This window comes from Carcharodon carcharias, chromosome 7 (assembly GCF_017639515.1).
Source record: "Carcharodon carcharias isolate sCarCar2 chromosome 7, sCarCar2.pri, whole genome shotgun sequence".
In the NCBI taxonomy this organism is placed as follows: Eukaryota; Metazoa; Chordata; class Chondrichthyes; order Lamniformes; family Lamnidae; genus Carcharodon; species Carcharodon carcharias.
The window spans coordinates 155721967-155745257 of record NC_054473.1 but is presented as its reverse complement, the minus strand read 5'-3'; the positions used below and the strand labels follow the sequence as shown (position 1 = coordinate 155745257).

At 44.3% G+C, this 23291-nt stretch overlaps 1 long non-coding RNA gene across 1 annotated transcript in view; it reads right to left on the bottom strand.

The window, feature by feature from the left end:
• Positions 1-23291, bottom strand: part of LOC121280191 — a 903449-nt gene that overhangs the window by 433839 nt on the left and 446319 nt on the right. The window lies entirely within an intron of this gene.

Below are 23291 nucleotides of genomic sequence, written 5' to 3'. Positions count from 1 at the left end.
TAGCCTTCTTACTGATGCTCAGTTTAGGTTCCACCAGGGTCACTCAGCTCCTGACCTCATTATAGCCTTGGTTCAAACACGGGCAAAAGACCTGAATTCCAGAGGTGAGGTGAGAGTGACTGTCCTTAACATTAAGGCAATATTTGACCAAGTGTGGCATCAAGGAGCTCAAGCAAAACTGGAGTCAATGGGAATCAGGGGAAAACTCTCCGCTGGTTGGAGTTATACCTAGCACAAAGGAAGATGTTTGTTGTTGTTGGAGGTCAGTCATCTCAGCTCCAGGACATAACTGCAGGAGGTCCTCAGGGTAGCGTCCTAGGCCCAACATCCTAGGCCCAACCACCTTCAGCTTCCATCGTAAGGTTAGAAGTGGGGATGTTCACTGATGATTGCACAATGTTCAGCACCATTTGTGACTCCTCAGATACTGAAGCAGTGCATGTCCAAATGCAGCAAGACCTAGACAATATTCAGGCTTGGGCTGACAAGTGGCAAATAACATTCACGCCACACAAGTGCCAGGCAATAACCATCTCAAACAAGAGAGAATCTAAACATTGCCCCTTGACATTGAATGACATTACCAACACCGAATCCGCCTCTAGCAACATCCTGGGGATCGCCATTGACCAGAAACTTAACTTGACCAACCACATTTACTGTGGCTACAAAAGAAGGCTTTATGGCACAGCAGTTGGTAAAGGCTGTTATTTAAAATCACAGAGGGAAACTTTAAACAATTGTCATAACCTATATTTTCATGTAATATCTTTTGTTGTCTGGCGCACTGACCTCTACCTCGCAGAGGCTGAGCGTCAACTCGCAGACACTTCCTCCCTTTCCCTGGACCATGACCCCACCACTGAACATCAAGCCATTGTTTCCAGGACTGTCACTCACCTCATCTCCTCTGGAGATCTTCCTCCCACACCTTCTAACCTGATAGTCTCCCAACCTCGGACAGCCCGTTTCTACCTCTTACCCAAAATCCACAAACAGAACTGTCCTGGCAGACTGATCGTGTCAGTCTGTTCCTGCCCCACGGAACTCATTTCTCATCATCTTGACTCCCTTCTCTCTCCCCTTGTCCAGTCCCTTCCCACCTACATCCGTGATTCCTCTGACACCTTACGTCACATCAACAATTTCCAGTTCCCTGGCCCCAACCGCTTCCTCTTCACCATGGACGTCCAATCCCCCTACACTTCCATCCCCCACCGGGATGGGCTGAGGGCCCTTAGCTTCTTCCTCGAACAGAGGCCCGAACAATCCCCATCCACCACTACTCTCCTCCATCTGGCTGAACTTGTTCTCACACTGAACAATTTCTCCTTTAACTCCTCTCACTTCCTCCAAATAAAAGGTGTGGCTATGGGTACCCGCATGGGTCCCAGTTATGCCTGTCTCTTTATGGGGTATGTGGAACATTCCTTGTTCCAGTCCTACTTCGGCCCCCTTCCACAACTCTTTCTCCAGTACATCGATGATTACTTCGGTGCTGCTTCATGCTCTCGTCTGGACCTGGAAAGATTTATTAATTTTGCTTCCAATCTCCACATCCTCCATCATTTTCACATGGTCCATCTCTGACACTTCCCTTCCCTTCCTTGACCTCTCTGTCTCAATCTCTGGTGATAGACTGTCCACCAATATCCATTACAAGCCTACCGACTCCCACAGCTACCTCGACTACAGCTCCTCACACCCTGCTTCCTGTAAGGATTCCATCCCATTCTCTCAGTTCTTTCGCCTCCGTCGCATCTGTTCTGATGATGCTACCTTCAAAAACAGTTCCTCTGACATGTCCTCCTTCTTCCTTAACTGAGGTTTTCCACCCACGGTCATTGACAGGGCCCTCAACCGTGTCCAGCCCATCTCCCGCGCATCCGCCCTCACGCCCTCTCCTCCCTCCCAGAAACATGATAGGGACCCCCTTGTCCTCACTTATCATCCCACCAGCCTCCACATTCAAAGGATAGTCCTCTGCCGTTTCTGCCAACTCCAGCATGATGCTACTACCAAACACATCTTCCCTTCACTCCCCCCGACGGTATTCCATAGGGATCGTTCCCTCCGGGACACCCTGGTCCACTCCTCCATCACCCCTACTCCTCAACCCCCACCTATGGTACCTCCCCATGCCCACGCAAAAGATGCAACACCTGCCCCTTCACTTCCTCTCTCCTCACCGTCCAAGGGCCCAAACACTCCTTTCAAGTGAAGCAGTATTTCACTTGCATTCCCCCAACTTAGTCTACTGCAGTCATTGCTCCCAATGCGGTCTCCTCTACATTGGAGAGACCAAACGTAAACTGGGCGACCGCTTTGCAGAACACCTGCGGTCTGTCCGCAAGAAAGACCCAAACCTCCCTGTCGCTTGCCATTTTAACACTCCACCCTGCTCTCTTGCCCACATGTCTGTCCTTGGCTTGCTGCATTGTTCCAGCGAAGCCCAATGCAAACTGGAGGAACAGCACCTCATCTTCTCACTAGGCACTTTACAGCCTTCCGGACTGAATATTGAATTCAACAATTTCAGATCTTGAACTCCCTCCTCCATCCCCACCCCCTTTCCATTTCTTCCTTGTTTTTTCCAATAATTTATATAGATTTTTCTTTTCCCACCTATTTCCATTATTTTTAAATCTATATCTTTTATGCCCTGTTAGTCTTCCCACCCCACCCTCACTAGAGCTGTACTTCGAGTATCCTGCCATCCATTCTTAATTAGCACATTCGTTTAGATAATATCACCACCTTCAACACCTCTTTGTTCTTTTGTCTGTGACATCTTTTGATTATCTGCTCCTATCACTGCTTGCTTGTCCTTACAAACCACCCCCCCCTTCTCTCCCCCCACCCCCCCACCCCCCCTGCCCCCCCCACCCCACCCCCCCCACCCACCTTAAACCAGCTTATATTTCACCCCTCTCCTAATATTCACTCAGTTCTGTTGAAGGGTCATGAGGACTCGAAACGTCAACTCTTTTCTTCTCCGCTGATGCTGCCAGACCTGTTGAGTTTTTCCAGGTAATTCTGTTTTTGTTTTGGATTTCCAGCATCCGCAGTTTTTTGTTTTTATATTTTTGTTTGTATCTATATGTTTTGAGTTGCAGCTCTAAATTCAGGAATAAGACCATTAGTTCTTGAGAGGTTTTTATATTGAACTACATGATACATATATTAATTTACACAAGTTAAACATACACACATGGCTACAAACTACTACAATCAGAACTTCTTACCAAATTCCCAAACTAATCTCCACTAAGGCAACAACAACCCATAGAATTTACGCAGACACCAAGCAAAGCATTTTACTGTACAAATTCAAAATGAGGTTCCTTTCACTTTGGTTCCTTTGCAGACTGTTGTAGGCTTACAGCTGCTTTGATGTTACATACCTCCGCCCTGCACACACAAACTCCCCTCATGTTATACCCAGCAATTCTCTTTTAATGTAATTTTTTATTGTATCACCAGGCCCTTTGAGCTCCTTCCATAGTACCAATTTTATTGGTAATATAAACATTGCTTGGGCTCACCTAGCTAGGTGCAAGATTTTACTCCCATGCTTGAAAGCTCTTTTCAACAAGATGCAAATGTACCTCTACCTCTCTGCTTACACCTCAAAACTATTATACATCAAAGCACCCAGATGAGCTGGCTTTAATCCAATTAACACACACACAGACATAGCCACAGACTAAACCTCTTTTTAAAAAAAATTCCAATAACATTATATACATTAATAGCTTCATGACATCACCCTTCCTATCAAAAAATGAACCGTCATAATTCTTAAAGACGGCTTTATTTTTTTTAAACCCATCTCACACTATCTCCTATACTCACGACACTATTACATTACCAGATGCATGCATTAGTACAACAATATATATACACAAGTCCTTGGTATCAACAGAAATCACTCCATTCAGTGTCCAGGTTTTCGAAAATGTCCAATTTTCCTTTAAGCTTTAAACTCTTGATAACACATCTGCAAACAAATTTTTTCTTCCAGCAATATGTATAATCCGTAAACTAAATGGTTGTAATAATAGACTCCATCTGAAAAGTCTTTCACTTTTGTCTCGAAATTTGTCCAGAAACTTTAAAGCATTATGGTCTATATAAACAGTTGCTTCTGATGAATTGTTTGCAACATAAATTTCAAAATGCTGAAATGCTAACACCAAACCCAAATTCTCTTTTTCCATCGTTGAATATCTTCTCTGTTGTACATTCAGCTTCTGTGAAAAATACCCTATTGGTTTTCAATTCCAACGTCATTTTCTTGTAACAGTACAGCCCCAATGCCTACACCGCTTGCATCAATGGCCGACTTAAATTGCTTGGCATAATTGGAAACAGCCAAAACTGGTGTCATAGTTAATACAGTTTTCAAACTATTGAATGACTTCTGACATTCCAGTGCCCACTGAAACTTCTTGTTCTTTTTAAATAGTTCAGTCAGTGGAGCAACCACTTGGCTAAAATTTGGGACAAATTTTTGGTAAAACCCACTCATGTCCAGAAACCTCAGAACTTCTTGTTTTGTTGTAGGGACTGGGAAATCCAGGTTAGCCTTGACTTTCGCATCTCTCGGAGCCAGCTTATCATGTCCAATGGTGTGGCCTAGATATAGATAAATTGATTCCATGCCATTTGGTATGAAAAATGCACCTGAGACATTTCAAAAACTGACAAAGCAATTGCTGGTCTAAGCAATTGTGCTGTTTATATTGATGATTTAATTGTTTTCAGTCAGATGTGGGAGGAACATTTACAGCATTTTGCAAATCCACTTTTAGCCAAGTTCATCATCAAATTAGCTTCTTGTAGTCAAGTAAATAATTCTTCCGGATGCTGTAAATGTTCCTCCCACATCTGACTGAAAACAATTAAATCATCAATATAAACAGCACAATTGCTTAGACCAGCAATTACTTTGTCAGTTTTTGAAATGTCTCAGGTGCATTTTTCATACCAAATGGCATGACTTTAAACTGATATCGTCCACTTGGAGTTACAAAAGCTGATATCTCCTTTGCTCTCTCCGACAACAGTACCTGACAAGTCTTGATAAATTTCGATTGTCCCACTTTCTCAATGCAATCTTCCAACCATGGTATAGGAGATGAATCCGCTTCTGTCACCGCATTCATTTTTTGAAAGTCCACACACAGTCTTTGTGTTCCATCCAGTTTCAGTACCAGTATAATAGGCGAACTCCAGTTACTGCAACTAGACTCAATGATACCATTTTGAAGCATGGAATCAATTTATTTTTGTACTCGTGATATCTTTGCTGGATTTAATCTATATGGATGTTGCCTTATTGAAGATGAAATTTCTATATATACATCATGTATAGCAAAATTTGTCTAGCCCAACTTATTTCCACAAATAGGTTTGTGTGACTGCAACAGCTTTTACAAAGCACTTTGACACTTGCTTTGAAGGTAACTCAATATTTCATTTAAATTTCCAAGCACCCTCTCTTTATCCAATTTGATTAGCGGAATAATCAATTTCAGAGTCCTGCACTTACACCTCTTTCTCATCATCGACCATCACTAATATCTCTTTTTGTTCCTCTTCCCTGTCAAAGTACTTTTTAAGCATATTTACATGACACACCCTCTGCTTCTTCTATCTGGAGTATTTATTAAATAAGTTATTTCACTCAATTTCTTTTCAATCCTGTAAGATCCACTAAACTTTACATTTAATGAATCACTAAGTACTGGTAACAAACAGTGGCAGAATCGGACAGAGTCAGCATGGATTTATGAAAGGGAGATTATGCTTGACAAATCTACTGGAATTTTTCGAGGATGTAACCAGTAGAGTTGATGAGGGGGAGCCACTGGATGTGGTTTATTTGGACTTTCAGAAGGTTTTCGACGAAGTAACACATAAGACATTGGCGTGTAAAATTAAAGCGCATGGGATTGGGGGCAGTGTATTGAGATGGATAGAAAACTGGCTGGCAGACAGGAAACCAAGAGTAGGAATAAATGGGTCTTTTTCCGAATGGCAGGCAGTGACTAGTGGGGTACTGCAGGGATCGGTGCTGGGACTCCAGTTATTCACTATATATGTTAATGATTTAGATGAGGGAACTAAATGTAATATCTCCAAATTTGCTGATGACACAAAGCTGGGGGGCAGGATGCAGAGATGCTTCAGTGTGATTTGGACAAGTTGAGTGAGTGGGCAAATGCATGGCAGATGCAGTATAATGTGGATAAATGTGAGGTTACCACTTTGGTAGCAAAAACAGGAGAGCAGATTATTATCTGAATGGCTATAAATTGAGAGAGGCGAATGCGCAATGAGACCTGGTTGTCCTCGTACACCAATCGCTGAAGGTAAGCATGCAGATGCAGCAGGAGGTAAAGAAGGCAAATGGTATGTTGGCCTTCATAGCCAGCGGATTTGAGTACAGGAACAAGGATGTCTTGCTGCAATTGTACAGGGCCTTGGTGAGACCACACCTGGAATATTGTGTGCAGTTTTGGTCTCCTTAACTGAGGAAGGATGTACTTGCTATAGAGGGAGTGCAGCGAAGGTTTACCCAACTGATTCCTGAGATAGCGGAACTGACATATGAGGAGAGGTTGAGTTGGTTAGGATTATATTTGCTGGAGTTCAGAAGAATGAGCGGGGTCTCATAGAAACCTATAAAATTCTAACAGGACTAGACAGGGTAGATGCCGGAAGGATGTTCCCAATGGTGGGGGAGTCCTGAAACAGGGGTCACAGTCTGAGGATACGGGGTAGACCATTTAGGACAGAGATTAGGAGAGATTTCTTCACCCAGAGAGTAGTGAGCCCGAGGAATTTGTTGCCAAAGACAGTAGTTGAGGCCAGAACATTGTACGTTTTCAAGAAGGAGTTAGATATAGTTCTTGGGGCGAAAGGGATCAAAGGATATGGGGAGAAAGTGGGAGCTGGCTATTGAGTTGGATGATCAGCCATGATTATAATGAATGGCGGAGCAGGCTCGAAGGGCCGAATGACCTACTCCTGCTCCCTGTTTCTATGTTCTACATAAACTAGTACTTTCTCTCCAGAAACAAATCTGTGAGTTTTAACTTTCTTATCTGCCTTCACTTTCATAACTTGCTGTTACGTCTTTAAATGTTCCCTAGTCAACTCACACGTTCTGTTCAATCTTTCCCTGAAACTTGATACGTAATTCAAAAAAACAGTTTCTAAATTTTGACCCAACAATTTCTCATGAATCAATTTCAGTGGTCTCTTTACCTCATGACCATAAACTAGTTCAAAAGGGCTAAAACCAATCGATGCATTAGGAGCATCTCTAATAGCAAATAATAAAAATGGAATTCCAGTATCCCAATCCTGTACATAATCCTGACAGTATGATCTCATCATAGCTTTTTAAAGTTTGATCCCATCTTTCCAAAACTACTTGTGACTCCAGGTGTTAAGCTATTGACTTAAGCTGTTTTATCCCCAAACTGTCCATTACTTCCTTAAACAGCTGTGACATGAAATTTGACCACCAATCTGATTGTATTTTCTTAGGTAAACCATATCTTGTAAAAACTTTAATTAACTCCTCCACAATCTTCTTAGTTGTAGTATTTCTTAAAGGTATCGCTTCAGGAAACCTGGTAGACATCCATTATTGTCAGTAAATACTGAATTCCATTTTTAGTCTTAGGGAGGGGCCCTACACAATCGATCATAACCCTGGTAAAAGGTTCTTCAAACATTGGTATTGAGATTAAAGGTGCCAGCTTAATCTCTGCTTGTGATTTTCCTGTTACTCGACATGTATGACAGGTTCTACAGAATTTGACTACATTCCTATGCAATCCTGGCCAAAAAAAACCTCTGTATCTTTTCCTGTGTTTTCCTAATTCCTAAATGTCCCCCCATTGGAATTTCATAAGCAATCCTTAGAATCTCATTTCTATACCCTAATGGGATAACAACCTGATGCACCTCTCTCCGGCTTTCATTTGCTGAAATATGATCCGATCTCCATTTTCTCATTAAAATATCTCCCCGAAGGTAATAACATACTGGAATACATTTTGCTTCCGTTTCTGAATAAGCTTTCTGATATAACTGCTTTAATTGCAAATCATTTTTCTGTAACTCCAATAACCTCCTTGAGTTAAACACTTCAGCTGCATTGTCCTGTAGTCTTTCCTCCTGAACAATGTTATCAAACACAGTGCCAGCTAATTGGGTTTCAATACCTTCTTCTTGCCTTTGAAATGCCTACCCTTTCTCGTTTTTCTTGTTCTTCCCTATGAGCATTTGATCTCATTACAACACAATCAGGAAACGATCCAGGATGTTCCTCCTGTAACAACTCTGTTGATAACACTTTTACAGGCTGATCAACTACCAAAGGCGTCATCCACATTTGCGATCCAGCTATATCATTACCCAGAATAAACTGAACCCCTACAATGGGCAATTTTTCCACCACTCCATCTATAACTTCACCTGACTTCCATTTACTCTTTAAATTTACCTTCCACAATGGAATAGATTTAGCATCTCCATGAGACCCACTTATTATTACCTGTTCCTGCAATACTCCCTTTGAACAACAAATATCACTATACCACAACATTAAGGATTGACTACCCCCTGTGTCTCTTAAATTTTAATATCTTTACCCACTCAACCCTGTACACATGGAAAGACTTTCCCTTCACAAAGTCTTTAAACATTTCTGCAACCTTCTCCTCAGAATTCTCTTGAGTAAACTATGAACAAATTCCCACTTCTTCACCTATCACTGATTCTCCCTGTTTTACCTGTACACAAACCACTTGTTTCTTCTGTGTCTGAACCTCAGAACCCACAGTACTTATACTTTCAGAGCTTTTCTGTACCCCAATAATTTCAACAAATTTTTCCTGCAATTTTGAACACACTGACTAAAGTGTGCCCCACCTTATGACAATGAAAACATCTCAATTTTCAAATGTCACTTCGACCTTCAGCACTTCCCTTTTCATTCTGAGAAAAAAACTTCCTGGGAACTTTCAGCTACTCCTTCTCTTCCCTAGCTACCTACCTTCCTTTCACCTTCCACTTTTTATCCTTTTCCAATTTGAAAGGGTGACAAAGAAAAGGTTTAGTCTATGAACTAACTCATAATCTTCAGCCATCTCTGCTGCTTGTCTTACAGAATCAACCTTCTGTTCCTCCACATGAGTTCTTACTACCGAAGGGATTGAACCTTTAAATTCTTCCAAAAGAATTACTTCCCTAAGAGCTGCATAGGTTGCCTCTATTTTTAACGCCCATATCCACCAGTCAAAATTACTTTGTCTTACTCTTTCAAACTCAATATAAGTTTGCCCAGGCTGTTTTCTCATATTCCTAAATTTCTGCCTGTATGCTTCAGGAACCAACATATATGCACTCAAAATAGCCTTTTTCACCACATCATAATTCACTGACATTTCTTCTAATAGCGAAGCACATACCTCATGTGCCCTACCCACTAACTGAGACCGTAATAATAACGTCCAGTTTTCCTGTGGCCGTTTCATCTGTTTAGCTATCTTCTTGAATGAAATAAAGAACGCTTCAAAATCTTTTTCCTCAAACTTTGGAAGAGTTTGTACAAATTTAAACATCTCCCCACTGGGTTCTACTCTGGAGATAAGTCCTTCCTCACCTTCTGCATGTCTTTTTTAACAGCCAACATTTTCAGTTAGAATTCTCTCTCTCTATTTTTCTTTTTCCTCCTTCTCTATCTTTACAATTTCTAATTCCCTTTCCTGTTTTTTTTTCTCTCTCCTACCTTTCTACCTGTTCCCTTTTAAAAGCCATTTCTCTGTCCTTTGGTTCCAATTCAAGCGTTTTCAGTTCCTTTGCTTGTTTAAATTCAAGCGTCTTCATTTGTAAATGAAGTCTCACTATCTCCAGCTGTCACTCACTAGTGTCAGGTTTCACTTCCAACTGTAAATGCTATGCTATACTTTTAATTATATATGATTTGCTAGCACCCTCAGACAACCACAAATTTAACTTACTGCCAACTCTGTTAACTTATTTTTGGTTATTTTTTCCAACCCAATTTGAGTTTTATCTCCTACTCCCAGACAAGTCTTAGCAATTGCCAAAGCCATCTTGCAGTCTCACCACTTCTTAAATAGCTCACCAACTCCTGGGGGAGAATTTTCCCCATGGCGGGCAGGGCGTGCGCGGGTGCAAACGGTCGCGGACCCGACCACGCCGCCATTTTACACGGGCGAGCCAATTAAAGCCCACCCAGCGTGTTTGACGACTCCTGGGGATGGCGGGAATGGGCAGGCAGAGATGGATTGGCATTCGCTGCCAGGTCGAATGGCGAAGCAGCAGCCGCTGCAAAGCTGCTGTACATGGCCAGAGGTCGGGGCCAAGGCACATCGAGGCTAGCCATGCAGGACGGTAGGGCAGGTGGTCACTGTGCGCCTAGGTTTTCAGACGAGTGCCTTGCTGCCCTCCTCGAGGAGGTGACAGCATGGCGGGAGGTGCGCGTCCCTGAGGACGGGAGGAGGAGGACACCCCATTTGACGAAGCGTGCATGGGAGCTGGGAGCGGAGGTTGTGAGCTTCCATGACGTGGTGTTGCGCTCATGGACCTAGTGCCACAAGTGCTTCAACAAGCTGCTGCGCATGGGAAGGGTGAGTAGCATGTTGGCATCGTTGACTTCACCCATCATATAAGCTTCTCCCCCGCTGGTGCCCCACCCATGTCTGAGTGGCCTGAGTGTAATGAGTCATCGATGGCATCTGTCCTTAGCTGGGCGGCCCAGCAGATATTCCCTATGCATTCGTCAGCCTAAAAGGGTTGTGATGAGATGGGTTCTGCACCCGCAGCACGTGGTGGACTGACATCCACATGACTGTGGCAGGGTGCACTGCTCGAACTCCAGGACGTCGAAGTCAGGGTGATGACATGGTGGGAGAGGATATTCAAGGTGGCATGGCACAGATGGATCTGCTGCCCTCTGTGCTGCACGTCATTGTGCCTCCTTGCAACGGCAGGTACAACTGTGTGCTCCCAATGGTGATGAAGGCAGCACGTGGCCAAGGGGGCAGGGGAGAGAAGGATACACCTGGCATATTTGTGAGAGTCTTGGCCAGCAGTGGGGGAAGGATGCACTGCACCCCTGCAATGGGCAACTGGGCTTGGGGTGGGCCGGCCGCCAGGAGATTGACGGTACAAGTATCACTTATCAATGCTATTTTTTCATTTCCATAAGAAACCAGCCAAACAGCTTAGGATGCGGTGGGGCAGGCCAGATTTTGCTGCTTAGCCATTTTGAGCAGGAGACCCTCAACCTGGAGAGGCAGCATGCGCCCAGGTCCACTGGAGCCGGAGAGGCTGGGGCTCCACAGGCAGGTATGTATGGCCAGCACTCGTGTCACCAGTAGTCTCCCAACATCCATGGCAAGGCTGATTGTTGAGTGAGTGATGTAACCAACATGAATTGCCCATTGCGTGTGGAATGACGAGCACATGATGATCCTGGGGACAGGCATGTACATTGACATTGCCCACAGGCTAACTGATTGAATGTCCATACTCTTCCTTACAGCATCAGCGACACAGGGCTGGGACACAGAACAGTAAGGGCCCCTTCTGAGACCTGAAGGGCACGAAGTTGCACCATCAGAAGTGTCACATCATCTCTGCCAGGCAGGCACCAGCGCAGATACTGACACCTTTGTGGGCATCATATCTTCAGCTAGTGTCCAGGGTCACAGCGGTGGGGGCACTTCACAATTGCCGGAGCAGCTGGTGGAGACAAAGAGTGCCAATGGTGCCAGCAGTTGGAGGACTGCAGGGGCCCAGACATACGCTCAATCTGTCGCTGAAGATGAACTTCTGGAGTTCTCGGCGATGTAGCCAACTGATGAGATGCGGCCTGGTGTGCAGGACCATCTGTTGGAGATCCATGAGGCTGTGTTTGGCTTGATGTCAGTGGTGGAAGAGTCTACGCGGACCGTAGCCAATGCATTGAGCCTCATGGCTGAGAACCAAGCTTCCTCCATGGAGAGATTGGTGACTCTCAGGGAGAGGCTCCAGGGACAGGATCAGGGGTTCCTGGGGTTGCGCTTGGACCTGCAATCCCTCACAGGGGCATTAACCTCATATGGTCAATGCCCATGTGGGCGATGGTTTGGGCACCAGGTATCTCACCTCAATGCCCAGCCATCTACGGTGAGCAAGGAGGGCCGAATGGACCTCACCATCAGAGCAGCTGCCTGATGTCTCTGCAAGCACCTCTCAGGGTGTTCCAGGTGAGGCCGGCAGCTCCTCCGCCCCTCTGCCAGTGACCGCAGCACCCAATGTGGCGGTGACGTCTGGGGAGATGCCAGCTGCGGAGCCAGAAGCTCCCTCCCAGGCGGGGCTAGCACAGGCTCGACGGCTCAGAGGACGTCCACCAATGTCATTGAGGCCAACAGGACATGAGAGAGCAGGCTGTCTCAGATGCCAGTGCCAGCGAGTGGTCACCACACAGACGTAGCACCCACAAATGTAAAATGAAGGCACCTTAGGCACACCCTGGGTTCATCACTGGCGGTTTTTTGTTAGCCTCCATATGAGTTCCTTCTGATTGTCTGTGAAGTGCAACACCATTTTATTTCAGTTCTGTCAAAAGACTTTTGTTATAGCATTAAATTTATATCGTCTAACATGGCTGGGGGTGCCTCTTTTCTTGGGCAGGTGCATGGATTCCTGAGATTGACTGGGTCCAGCGTCAATGCTCCTATCCAGACAAATTTTGCACTAAAGTCTCCAGGATGGAGGCTACAGGCCAGGCTTGTGTTGAAGATCCATAAGTGCTGTCCTAGCTAAGGGTACCTTGGATTAGAGCATCCTGGGTGTCCCTGCCTCCCTGGAGCATGCCCGGGTCAGCCTGTGCTCCCTCATCATTTCCCTGTGCGTTCTCATCCTCGGACTCACTGCTGGACTCATCGTGTTCAGCTGCAGCCACTCCGTCTACATCTTCATCCACAGCATCCCCCCTTTGCAGCGCAAAATTGTGGAGAGCACAACATGCAACCACTCTCAGCGACACTCGATCTGGGGGGTATTGGAGCGTGCCCCCATAACGGTCCAGGCATTGGAAGCGCATTTTAAGAAGACCGATGGCTCTCTCCACCACAGCCCTTGTGGAGGCGTGACCTCTATTATACCGCTGCTCAGCTTCTGTTCTTGGAGTCACCTTCTGAGGGGATAGCCCTTGTCACCCAGCAGCCATCCATCCAGCCGGGCTGGAGCACTGAAGAGCCCCGGCACCTGGAAGTGTCTGAGGATGTAGGCATCGTGGGAGCTGCCTGGGTACCTTGCACAGACTTGCAGGATCTGCATCCTGTGATCATACACTATCTGCACATTCATGGAGTGGAAGCCCTTCATGTTGACTGGGCTCACCTGCTGGCGCCTTGATGGCCACATGTGTGCAGACTATTGCACCCAGGATGCAGGGGAAGCCAGCAATGGCCGAGAAGCCACTGGCTCGCTGTGTCTGGCTGGCCTCGTCCCAGTGATAGTGGATGAAGGTCAATGCACGCCTGAACAGAGCATCTGTGACCTGCTTGACACAAGTGTGGACAGCTGATTTCGAGACACCACAAAGATCACCCACCGACACCTGGAAAGAGTCAGAGGCATAGAAGTTGAGGGAAGCTGTGACCTTTGGAGCCACTGGCATGGGGTGTCCACCCACATGGTTAGCTGAGATCTCTGGGCCAATCGTCTGACAGATACTGTTGACTGTCTCCCTTGACAGACAGAGCCTCCTTCAGCATTGCACCTCAGACATATTGAGGTAGGTGGTTTGCGTTCTATATACCCTGACAACAGGATAGTGACATCTTCTGCGGCCCCTTGCGCCTTGGACTACCTCTGGGCCCTGCTTGTGCCTGCACCTGTCCTGCCAAAGGTGGCTCCCCTGCAGACTGAGTGTACACTCCTGGCCTCCTCCCCCTTCTTGCCCTCCCTTCCTCCTCAGATGAGGTGCCTCTACTGGAGAGATTACCTCCCATTCCCAGGCTCAGGGAGGCTTCCTGAAACTGACAGGCCCCAAAACAAATCCTCACTGAAAAGCACTGACCTGGAGGTTATGAGTGCAGTCCAAGCAGCTGCTATGCGGTTGCAACTTTTCCACCTCACAAGGCAAGTTTCACTAACTTCTGAGCAGTAACGTTTAAATGTCTGGATTTGCGAACCCACTGAGCCCTCTTCTCTCGCCCGTGGATGAGCTTCATGCAAATTTCTGATACCCGCCTGTCTGCTGCGCCCGTCGAACGAGTTGAAGATCACACGGGTGCCTTAAAATCCAGGTCAATTGGAGCCACAAAGGCCTTAAGCAGCCCGTTAATTACTGGCAATCATGCAACAGACATCATCGCGCACTCTCCCACCAAAATATCACTATGGCACGCAGTGACGTCGGGACACACGCCCAACATCACCGCGCGTCATTTTATGTGTCGGTGTGTGGGGGATAGCCCCTGCACGCTGACGGAAAAATTCTGACCCTGAATTCAAAGTGCTTCTCACACTCATAACCTTAAGATTCACCAATTCCAAATCAATCAAGGAATCAGCAATTTTATCCCCCAAGAGCCCTCAACTGTTATGAAACAGCGATAAAAGCAAAAAACTGTGGATGCTGGAAATCCAAAACAAAAACAAAAACACCTGGAAAATTCTGATGAAGAGTCATATGGACTCAAAACGTTAACTGTGTTCCTTTCCGCAGATGCTGTCAGGCCTGCTGAGTTTTTCCGGGGTATTTTTGTTTTTGTTATGACACAGCAGTTGGTAAAGGCTGTTATTTAAAATCCCGGAGGGAAACTTTAAACAATTGTCATAACCTATATTTTCAAGTAATATGTTTTGAGTTGCAGCTCTAAATTCAGGAATAATACAATTAGTTCTTGAGAGGTTTTTATATTGAACTACATGATACATATATTAATTTACACAAGTTAAACATACACACATGGCTACAAACTACTACAATCAGAACTTCTTACCAAATTCCCAAACTAATCTCCACTAAGGCAACAACAACCCATAGAATTTACGCAGACACCAGGCAAAGCATTTTACCGTACAAATTCAAAACGAGGCTCCTTTCACTTTGGTTCCTTTACAGACAGTTGTAGGCTTACAGCTGCTTTGATATTATGTGCCTCCACTCTGCACACACAAACTCCCCTCAGGTTATACCCAGCACTTCTCTTTGAATGTAAATTTTTATTGTATCACCAGGCCCTTTGAACTCCTTTCATAGTACCAATTTTATTAATAATATAAACGTTGCTTAGTCTCTCCTAGCTAGGTGCAAGATTTTACTCCCACTCTTGAATGCTCTATTGAACAAGATGCAAATGTACCTCTACCTCTCTGTTTACACCTTAAAACTACTATACATCAAAGCGCCCAGACTAGCTGGCTTTAATCCAATTAACACACACAAACTAAACCTCTGTTTAAAAAATAATTTTCAATAACATTATGCACATTAGTAGCTTCATGACAAAAGGTCAGATGTTGGGTATTCAGGAATATGTAACTCAATCCTGACTCCCCAGTGCCTTTCCACAAGGCACAAGTCAGGAGCGTGATGGAATATTCTCCACTTGACTGGATGAGTGCAGCGCAAACAACATTCAAGAAACTCGACGCCATCCAGGAAAAAGCAACCAACTTGATTGGATTGGTTCACCCTCTTAAACATTTACTCCCTCCACCACCGACACAGTAGCAGTAATGTGTACTATACACAAGATACACCGCAGCAAGTCACCAAAGCTCTTCAACAGCACTTGCCAAATCCGTGACCTCCACAAAGGAAGGAGGTATATGGGAGCACCACCACTTGCAAGTTCCCCTCCAAGCCACTCACTATCCTGAATTGGAACTATATCACCATTCCTTCATTTCGCCAGGTCAAAATCCTGGAACTCCCTTCCTAACAGCACTTAGGATGTACCTACACCAGGGCCAAGAGAAATCTCAGGCTCAGCTTCTTCTCCTGCTTCTGGGGTCATTATCCCGCATTCCAGCAGTGCTTCATGTCAGTGTCCTCTTTGAGTCTGAGAGATTAACTCATATTCCAAGGTGTGTAACGATAAAGATTGGTGTTATAAATCCAGAATTGGCAAATAAAGTTATGATGAAAAAAATTGCCCAAATGCACTAATTAGCTTGTTTAGCTGAAACAAGATAAAATCCTTATTTAATATGTGGGACATTACCACAAATTAAAGTCTAAATGTGTATAATTATAATATATATGATCCACTTTGTTAAACGTTGCTCCTTTTATTTTTAAAACTCATAATGGTTTTGTACACAAGGTAAATAATGTATAGTACATTAATAAGTATTACCTTGTCTTTGATACAGTTTCAAAATACCAGGATACTCACAATGAAACTCTGTTGATAGTGATTCTCTTCCTTGCAAATGAATGACGATTCTTGTTCCCCATGACAAGATACCATCTTGACATCTCAGTTCAGATTTACGAGCATAGAATGGTTTTAATTCTTCAGAGACTTGTGCATTTGACCATCCTTACAAGACTTGTTCATGGCCTCTTGATAAAATTGGATCTCGATTTGTCCAATCCTTTATCTGATTCGCACAGACCAGTGAGGAGTCCAGGAAATTTAACACGAGTACTACCTCTTGGGGTACTGGAACATGTGTAATGCTATCAGGCAAAAGGAGATGACTTAGGGCATCTGCATTTGCTATATGCAAACCCAGACAGTGCATAAAAGTGTACTCATATGCCAACAAAACTAAAGCCCATCTTTGAATCCTAGCAGAGTCTATCAGTGGGATTGCCTTATCTTCACTAAACATACCCAACAGTGGTTTGTGATCTGACATTATGGTGAAGTGTCGACCATACAAATATTGCTGGAACTTCTTTGCTCCAAATGCGATAGATAAGCCTTCTTTCTCAATTTGTGAGTAACCTTTCTTGGCTGTAGAAAGGATTCTGGATACATACCCTATCGGTTTTTCATATCCATCCCCCATCTTCTGTGACAATACTATTCCCACTTCATAGGGAGATGCATCACAAGTGAATATTAATTCCTTAGATGGGTCATAGCGCACCAGCAGACACGATGAGTGTAAAAGCTTCTTGACTTCTATGAAGGCTTCCTCTTGCAGTACTTTCCAGGACCATCTGTAGTTCCTCTTCAATAATGCTGATGACACAAAGCTTGGTGGGAATGTGGGCGATGAATAGGGTATTTAGAGTCTTCAAGGTGATTTAGACAGGTTGAGACAGTGGGAAAATACATGGCAGATGCAGTATAATGTGGATAAGTGTGACGTTATCCACTTTGGTAAGAAAAACAGAATGGCAGAGTATTATTTAAATGGTAATAGATTGGGAAATGTGGATGTACAAAGTGTCCTGGGTGTCCTTGTACGCCAATCACTGAAAGCAAGCATGCAGGTGCAGCAAGCAGTTAAGAAGGCAAACAGTATGTTGGCCTTCATTGCAAGAGGACTTGAGTACAGGAGCATGGATGTCTTACTGCAGCTGTACAGGGCCTTGGTGAGACCACACCTGGAGTATTATGTGCAGTTTTGGTCTCCTTACCAAAGAAAGGATACACTTGCCATAGAGGGAGTGCAGCGAAGGTTCACCAGACTGATTCCTGGGATGGCAGGATTGTCGTATGAGGAGAGACTTGGCCGATTAGGCTTGTATTCACTAGAGTTTAGAAGGATGAGAGGGGACCTCATTGAAACATATAAAATTCCGACAGGGACAGACAAACTGGATGCAGAGGATATTTCTTCTACCTAGGGGATCTAAAACAAGGGGTCAAAGTCTCAGGATATGGGGTAGGTCATTTAGGATTGAGATGAGGAGAAACTTCTTCATTCAGAGGGTGGTGAACCTATGGAATTCTCTACCACAGAAGGCTGTGGAGACCAAGTCACTGAATATATTTAAGAATATATTCTTAAATAGCTGGATTTCTGGACTCTAAAGGCATCAAGGGGTATGGGGAGAGCACAGGGGTGCATCATTGAAATAGAGGATCAGCCATGATCATATTGAATAGCGAAGCAGGCTCGAAGGACCAAATGACCTACTCCTGCTCCTGCTCCTATTTTGTATGTTTCTAAGTGTAAAGATTAGATTAGGCAAGAATCAACAGTAATAATTTAACATGCCCAAAAAAGACTGGAGCTCTGTGACGTTAGTAGGAGAGGACACTTCCTTGATTGCCCTGACTTTCTCCTCTAATGAATGCAACCCTTGGATATCCAATCGATGACCCAAATACATGACATAATTTGCTTGGAAAGTGCACTTCTCTTTTTTCAACCGTACGCCAGCTTTCAAAAATTCCTTCAGAACCTCTTCTAGATTGGCCAAATGTTTTACTTCTGTTGATCCTGTGATCAGGACATCCAGGTGCACTATAACTTGGGGAAGTCCTTGTAGTAGGCTTTCCATGGTTCTTTGGAAAATCACACAGGCAGATGACACATCAAAGGATAGGCGTGTATATTGTTACAGGCCCTTGTGCATGTTTACAGTGACATACCCTCTTGTGCTGTCCAGTTCTGGCTGTTGGTATGCATGGTTCATGTCCAGTTTAGTGTAGAATCTTCCTCCTGCAAGTTTAACGTACAGATCTTCAATCCTTGGGATTGGGTATTTGTCTAATTTCATAGCCTTGTTTACAGTTAATTTATAATCTCCGCAGATGTGAATGGTTTGATTTGGTTTCATCACAGGCACTATGGGTGCTGCCCGTTCTGAAAATTGGACTGACTGGATTATTCTTAACTTCTCCAAATGACATAATTCCACATCTACCTTCTCCTTTAGGGACTAAGGCACAGGTCTTGCCTTAGAAAACCAGGGTGATACTTCAGAGTCCAGTTATATTTTAGCTTGTAGACCTTTGATTTTTTTCCCCAACTCATCTTGAATACTCCGTCATATTTTTTTTACAATTCAGGAACTCCTGTTCTGACTTGAAAATTTCTGACCCGTTGAGTTTAATTTTTTTCAACCAATCATGGTCCAAAAGGCTAGGTCCTTCAACTGTTACAACAACTACTGGCAACTGGGCTGTCTGTTGCCTATAGGATACAGGTACAGAGGTGATGCCTTTCACCTGTATTGCCTGTCCAGTATATGTTTGGTTTGCTCCAAACTCAATGGCTGGGTACCTTCTCTGAGGTATTTAAAGATGTGTTCTCCCACCACTGTGGTCAATGCTCCTGTGTCATCCTCCATGACCAGAGGTCTTCCATTTACTTGAAGGGCAACAGTGATCGGTTCAGTTTTCCTGGCCTTCAGATTGTGCAGGGAATAGACGTCAGTATCAACAACTTCTGGTTCATCTATACTGTGTACTTCATTTAACTTGACCTGCTGTCTGACTGGCTGTTTTGATCTCGCCCTGCATTGTTTTACAACATGCCCTTTTTTGTGACTGTAGAAGCATTTTGCATCTTTAAATCTGAAGGTTTTGGGTATGTGACTACCCTCACATCAGTAACACTTTAATTTCTGAGTTACTAGTGAGCTGCTTCCAGCATTTCTTTTTGTTTTTCTAGCAGTAGGGACTGTGTCCCGCTTCATAGTAGCCTCCCCGGCTTTCATGCCACATCCAGTGGCAGGTTCCCACCCTAATTGCAGAATGACGCCATGTTGCACACTCTGCAAAGCCTGCGAATCCCTCTCCCATTGCTAGCTCTATCTCCATGGTGCGCTTCAGGTCTATACCAACTTCTGCAAGTAAATGGCGCTAAATTTTGTCATCGCAAATACCGCAAACCAAACGATCTGCAATACGTATCACCGAAGTTACATGTGACTGTATAGATGAATTAGCCCTAAGCGCGGGTAATCTTAGGGGGCAGAGCTTTCTAGCCTTGGTCATGGAACAAGCATGTAGCTTCATCAAGAGCTCTGTAAATAAAGTTACTGTTTCTTACAAGAAATCTGTCCTGCACTCCAAGTTTATTACAATTGGCGATGAAGTTAAATAGCTCTGTTAACTGTTTGCAATGTTGTGATCGACTCACCAGGGGCCTTTACTCGAGAGCTAAACTTCAATATTTGCATTATCAATGAAAGTTTAGGCTGAAAATGACCCTTCACGAGGTCTACTAGCCTGGTGAAGGATCTAGAATTTGGCGCGGTCGGAGCTGTCAGACTCAGATTAGGTTATACGTTTTGCTCCCACAGGTACTTAGGAGAATTGCCTTTTGTTTCTCCTCCGCCATTATTTCATTTGCCATAAAGTAGAAACCTAGGCGCTCTATGTATTGACTCCAGTCCTTGATGGATGAGTCGCAGGGGTCAATTCTGCTGAAGGGTGGCATTGCTGGTGAGTATACTTCGCTTAAAAATTGAAATACTCACAGTCAAGAGGCGAGGTGCAGTGCTGAAGCTATTTAACTTCATCGCCAATTGTAATAAACTTGGAGTGCAGGACAGATTTCTTGTAAGAAACAGTAACTTTATTTACAGAGCTCTTGATGAAGCTACATGCTTGTTCCATGACCAAGGCTAGAAAGCTCTGCCCCCGCAGATTACCAGCGCTTAGGGCTGATTCATCTATACAGTCACAAGATCCCTACAACAGTATGAAAGGTTTAACTTACAATTACTACAGGCATCGATTTTCTTTAATTCAAACTTTATCCGACATGCTGAAACTTTATAGCACTTTGTTTTTATATCAGATCTCCAACTTCCATAGTATTTTGTTTTTGTATTACATCACTTGAATGTGTTGTTAAGAAAATAAAGAAATGACTAAAGGAAATTGTAGCCGCTGGCCTCTTAAAACATGTCAAAGTATTATAACTATATTAAAACTACTTAATGGTTGTAGTTTTTTAAATTTTTTTTAATAAATGCTGATAACTTCAATGCATATTGACTTAAAGTTGTGAGGCCGATTGCAATAAAGGGAAAATAAGATATGGTCACAATTCAGGCATATTCAACTGCAATGGTGTGTGTATATGTATATCCCTCACACTTCCAACTACTTAAAAAGAGCAGACAGATTAAAAATAAAAGAATCTTCAAAAGGCAGCATCTATTTTAACTTATCTAACTTTCTATCTGCTTAGAAACACAGGTCTGGATTTTGTGCAGTCGACTGGAGAAGCCCGTTAGTTCTATAGGGAAGGCCCAACGGAATCAAATGTCAGGCCACCATCGCATCTGAGGTCCCCATCAGTGGAAGTCCTGCCTGCCGAGAGCTGCTGGACAATCAGAAGCTGGCAGCTACTCGACACTGCAAGTGCCAGCGGGAGCAGTGGCAACTGGCGGCAATGTATCCACCAGAGGTCCAGGGACATTGTGGAACTCCAGAACAAAGGTGAGTGAAGGTGGGATTGGGTTCACGGCCGAGAGGGAGCTTGGGGGTTGGAGGCAAGGGCAGAGGGATGGCTTTCAGTGGCCCCTCACCTTCCTGGTGCCAGATCCCTCATTGGACACAGAGTGCCTGATTACAAGAGAACGCCCAGGATTAAGCTGCTGGCTAACCTGACAGAGTTTACTGGGCAGCCTTCTAAGGGTGTGAGAAAGTTCTATGGCTCTCGTTAAATCCCTGAGGCACCACTAAATTGCAGTAGCCTCAGTGAAAATGGATGTCCATTGGCTCATTTGCAGGAATCCTCTGTTAGCCCCATCTGCCCTCCAACTTAATCAGGGGAGGTTTTCCTATCGCCGGGAGACTGACGCAGGGCCTTTCATGCAATTAAGTGGGCCCAGCCGCCATGGTTCCTGCCATTGAAATCCACCCACAGACTTTGAAATACTGTGGAACGTTTTTCTTTATTAATGGTGTAATATGCATTGAAACTATCTCCATCAGTGCATCCTCCAATACTCTATCCTCAAACAGCTTCTGGACTTCGCTCACTTCACCTGTCTCCAACTCAGACAACAGCTCGTTGATACTTCTGATGCTTCATGCTGAGTCCACCCTTCCTATGTCAATTATTTCGCTACGGGACCTCAGACTTAAAATCTGGACTATTTCTTATTATCACCATCTATTTCCCATTACCCATTTACTATCATGTGGCTATGTATCCTACTTTTTATGTAAATAGGCCTATCTAACTTGTACTCAACCTGCATCTATTTCCCTGTGCATTTTGGCTGCTGCTGCAGACCCAAGCCCATCAACCTATTTCCACATTTGCTCTTTCTTTTAATTTATTTTCTCTTTATCACTCTTAGACTCTCTTCTCTTGTCATGCCTGCTTTCGCTTGTCCACTCTCAGGTACTCTACCCTTCCAATTCCATAACCCAACTCTTCAGCACTCCTCAAACTTATGACTCTCTTGCCACTGTCCACCTTTGACTCCCTGTTAGATAAGCCTTCAGCTTCCCACTGTGCCTTTCTAAGCATCATTTGACAGGCTCAGAGGAACTCGGTACTGTCTCATTGCGAGCAGCAATCCTAATTGTCCCATCCCACTCTCCCATTGACTTGCCTGCAAATTGCTCCCGCTGTGGATTAACTTTGTAAATCTTCTTCGTGTCTAACTCAACCCTCCTACTACTGACCCTCTGGCTCTACCAGCGGATTAGCTCTCACCACCCATCTATGCAACTCCATATGAATATCCATTCATTCTGGGGAGATAGTGGTATAGTGGTAATGTCACTGGAATAGCAATCCAGAGGCCCAAATTAGTGCTCTGGGAACACGGGTTTGGTGGAAGTTAAATTTAATAAATAAACCTGGAATTGAAAAACTAGTATCAGAAATGGTCGAGGTGAAACTCTCATTGATTGTCACAAAAACCTATACACTTCACTGATGTCCTTTAGGGAAGGAAATCTGCAGTCCTTACCTGGTCTGGGCTCGTGTGACTCCAGACCCACATCAATGTGGTTGACTCAAAACTGTCCTCTGAAATGGCTCAGCAAGCTACTCAATTCAAGGGCAATTAGGGGTAAGCAATGACACCCACATCCCATGAAAGAATACATTTTGGACAAGGCTCCTGCCATTCAAGAACTTATTTTGGATCTTGGCATCAGCATCATGGTGTCAATGGAAACCTGGCTGAGGGATGATGACACCTTCTCAGTGAATTAAGCCTCCCTGCCTGGCTACATCTTCCACTACAGATCTCATCATGACCATTGTGAGGCCGGGCAAAGCCAGGTAATGTTACAAAGGCGGAAATAGGTGGTCTTAGTGATGGCACGAGTATGAGGTCAGAAATTCATTTTAGG